Below are 4,896 nucleotides of genomic sequence, written 5' to 3' on the forward strand. Positions count from 1 at the left end.
ATCTCACTCATCTTATCTGCACTACTGTATAGTTCTGTGTAAATAATCATTCTGTACATACGATAATTTTTAATCCTACAACTGTTTATAACCTGCATAGTTCACATTTCTGTATAACTGTATATCTCATATTTCTGTATAGTTTTTTTATTTCATATTTATATCCTGTTCATAGCCTGTACATAGCTTGTACTCACTACAGCCTGTACATACTTATAGTTATAGCATATTCATAACATATTTCATACAGTGTACATTATAACATACCATAATAGACCCATTTCTGTAATATACTTACATATCTATATTATTGCTAATATATATTGTAATATATCTATATCATGACTAAAGCACTTTCTGGATGGATGCAAACTGCATTTCGTTGCCCTGTACCTGTGACATGTGCAATGACAATAAAGTTGAATTCTATTCTAAGCTCCATAAAGCACCCCCCCGACAGCCAAACCCATCTGTTCTCTGATTGGATTGTTACATTTGTGATTGACTATGCATTGACCAATCAGCTGAAAGGAAGAAAAATAGGGTCAAAATTCGTACTTGTAACTTGAAACTTGAGTGCAGAGTTTCACACGTATTTTACACATACAAATCTTTTTTACGCACACACAAATTCTTTTTACACATACAAATCCTGATTTACAAGTACAAAACTGATTTACAAGTACAAAATATTTATGACCACAATTTGAGCCCATAGAAATGGAAACACATGGGGAAACAACTGACACACATGAACATAACAATGTCACAAGGGGAGAGTAAAACTAAACACAGAACACAGGAACACAGGACCTCTTCAAAATAAAACAGGAAACATAATGAGACGCAGACATGAGAACATGAACTTGACAACATAAGACACACAGACATGAAACACATGAAGGGCAAGGGAGACTTAACAGGGGTTGAAAACACAAGGGGAAACAAATGAACTTAAACGTAAACCATAAACATCAAAATAAACTAGAACTCTAAAGGCTGGCTCAAAAGACCCAGGATCGTGACAATTGCAGCTGTTAGATCATATTTGGATATATGAACATCTTTGAATTATTTGCATATTTTGAAAAAATACATTTGTTGTGTGGTTAATGTGTAGACCTGATACATGTACCCATGTAATTTCTTCCAGCCTATGTTTAAAAAGAATAATCTATTGTATAAACATCCCAGGGGCATTACTAATGTATCTTGGAGCTTCTTCTGATGCAGCAAGCACATTTACCTCAGCTGACATGACTGCTGCCGAGGAAGCATCATCCAGAACTTCACAGTCATCTACTCCCTCTCAAACATGAGGGCTTTACTGAGGCACCACAGGCTTCTATATCCTCCTCTGACATGACTGTTTTTGCAGAGGTCTGTACTGAGTCTAGTGTGTGTGTGTGTGCCTTATTACTCCTCCTAATGTCATTTATAAATATAAGTTCAATTCAGTTCAAGTTAAGAAGGAAGACAGGATAAAGACATGCTTTGCATAAGTAAATAAGCACTTGCTAATGCCTTACTAATACCTTAACAAAGCTTCTTAATAGTGCTTAATAGTGTGATATTATTAGTACTAACCATTGAACAAACATGGTCTGGTGTTATTTAGATGAGGCAGTGGTCAAAGGCTTTGGCACTCTGATCTGAGAGTGAAACTGGCACATCTGTCATGTAATTTCGCCTCTCTTTCACAGCCAGAAATACTACTGTTCTTTGTATTTGGATATGTACACCTAGCCCTAACATGTGAGTTTTATAAATGTGCAAATAAAATCATTTGTGATAACGACTGTGACCTTCATAACAAGTTTGAGGAAAACATTTTGGATAGCACTAAACTAGTTTAGGATGTTTATTAGTATGCTGAAGTTCCAAGGCTCTGTGACATTGTATAACTAGTATGTGTCAAATATGCAAGCAGTTTATAGTTCATTATCTTGCAGCCTATAAACATTTCTGTGTTCAGCTCTATTGGTCCTGTCAACATACTTTTAAATATTTATGATAGCCACCCTGACAACCAGAGAAGAGTGTTCTCGGGTCAGCTGCTGTCACAGATAAATTTAAAAGGCAGAGCTCTGCCAAGAGGAGTTGCACAACCAACAAGGACTTGTTAGACATTCCTGTCCTATCCTAGTCTATTGAATTTTAATAGTGAAAGAAAAGGCAGTGATGGCACACAATATGGTTAAGGTAACAAGTTTTTGTCATACTCCAAGAGCAGGCAGGACTCAAACGCAGCCTCAGTTTGGTGAATCTATTTATAATGATATGACAAAAATATTTACAGAAACAGAAACGGGAAAACATCCACAGTCTCTACATACAGTATCCAAGCCGATGATCTGACAGATTCCACTCCATCTGTAAACTTGATTGCGAAACAGACTTCTCTCTTCAGCTCACACACAGATCCTCCTTGAGGAAAACAGGGCAGGCTCTGCGACTGGTTTAACACTAAAGCATCAATTAAAGAAATGCCCTCAGTATTTGAAGGGAGCTGACTGATCATCAGATAAGAAGCAGGTGAGTTGATTACCACAGGTGTTCTTTCTCTCTGAGGTAGAATATCATTTCATGTTCCTGTTCCAACACTAAGTAGTGTTTTTGTGTAGCTTATTTGCATAGCAATTTAATTAAAAACCTATAGATAACTTCTTATTTCATAGTATAATCGTTGCGTGGCTCATCTGAAGCACACTCACTGTGTATTCACTCACTAATTATAGTCACAGTAAGTAAGTAAGTAAAATTTATTTATATAGCACTTTTTAAAACAGGAAGTTATTTCAAAGTGCTTCACATGGGAATATAATAAATAAAACAGTATAAATAGGGTATAATAGCATATCCAATAAAGCAGTATACTACACATGAATATTACCTAAATGCCTGTCTAAACACATGTGTTTTGAGCTGTTTTTTAAAAGTAGCTACAGAGTTGATGGTGCGTAGCGGGAGAGGTAAACTGTTCCACAATATTGGAGCCGAGGTTTGAAAAGCGCGATCCCCCTTCATTTTCAAACGGGTCCGTGGAATGGTTAGAAGACCACTATCAGTGGATCTAAGGATCCAGTTTGTAGAGTAGGGTTGGAGGAGCTCAGTGATATGATTGGGGGCCTCACCTTGTAGGGACATGAATGTAAGAGTGAGGATTTTAAACTGATATCTATACTCAACCGGAAGCCAGTGCAAGGATTTTAACACAGGGGTGATATGGGAGAATTTATGACTGTGGGATAAAAGCCTTTCTGCAGTATTTTGGACCACTTGGAGGCGATTTAGGGAAGCCTTAGACAGACAAGAAAAGAGTGTGTTACAGTAATCTAAACAAGAGGAGATGAAGGCATGGACAAGCATCTCCAATTTGCCTTTGGATACAATAGTCCTGAGTTTAGCAATGTTTCTTAGATGAAAAAAGCAGGAGTGGGTCACAGACTTGATATGAGCGTCAAAAGACAGAGAATGATCAAAAATTATCCCAAGATTCCGAGCGGTAGCTTTTATTGAGGATGAAAAAGGACCTAGACGCTGACTAATTTAGGGCTTGATGCTCTCTGGGGCAAAAATCAAACACTCAGTCTTGTCTGCATTCATCTGCAAGAAATTGTTTGTCATGTAACCATTAATCTCTTTAAGACATTCCATTGGAGTGAATAATTTGTCTAATTCCCAGGGTTTAAAGGAGATGTATAATTGGATATCATCTGCATATGTTACTGACACCAGACCTAGGGGAATCTGGACCATCAGCAAGCGGCACACAGTCTAGAGAGCACTGTATAGCCTTGTATGAACAAACTGTGGATTAATAGAGAGGCCACCAAAGTTAGTGTCTTGCTCAGGCCGGAGCTCATTTATTTCTGCAACTATACACAATACAAATCACACTAAATCATGCATTCTTCCAATAAAATAACAGATTTCATAAACAAAAATAAAGTTACAAAAAGCATTCTCTCAAAAGCAAAATAAATACGAACTAATTCAAAATAACTTTACATACTCACAACTTAAACAAAACACTCACAGCTAAAGCATAACAACATACCAAAATAACCCATCTCACATTCACACAACCTTTCCCCACATATACGCTATCCGGTTGTTCAGTGATGACGTGACGAATCCTACTTCCGGGCCTAAAGCAGTCTGCGTTTAATATGGCATTTGTGTTGTTAACATGTTTAATGTTTTGTATTTTCTTCTATTTAATCTCAAAAAGCTCCTAAAACAGTCAGTGATCACTGTTGACCTCCCTCGGCTTTTATTACCGCTAATCATTTATTTAAGCTCAGTTTTTAAAACCTTACGATGTAACTACAGCACAGCCCATGCAGCAGTATATGAATGACTAACCTCGTATTGTGGATGGATTATCTCAGTTGTTCTCCTGGCTGAAGTTTAGTCCTTTTACAGCATCCTGCCATGCGATTACATTTGTTCCTGACCACCGAGAACACTCACGTTAACTTTTATCGAGTGGAAAAAAAGTTAGCTTGTTTATGTTATGCTAACATAGCTGTGTCGCTAGCGGTCACGTAGCACATCATTATATACCAGCTAGCCAAACTTCAGTAACCCTACAAACGTCACTGCTGTTTAGTTTTCTGTCTTCATTTATGTTGGAAGTTATAGCAGAGCTGTACGTTTTAATTTTTTTCCAAAACCCCGCAGTCAGGACATGCTATATTGTATTTAGATAGAAGCTAGTGAGCTAACTTCCTGCTAACTTCTAACGCCGTTAAATGTCATAAATTCCATTTTCATGGATGCCTGGATGTTAAACTCAATTGTTACACCTGGTAGAGCAGAACACTGATCATTTTATTAAAGATGAAAGACTTCAGACAGTTTTTCAACTCTCAGTAATGCCACAGTGATCGT

This window comes from Oreochromis aureus, linkage group 4 (genome assembly GCF_013358895.1).
Source record: "Oreochromis aureus strain Israel breed Guangdong linkage group 4, ZZ_aureus, whole genome shotgun sequence".
Classification (NCBI taxonomy): Eukaryota; Metazoa; Chordata; class Actinopteri; order Cichliformes; family Cichlidae; genus Oreochromis; species Oreochromis aureus.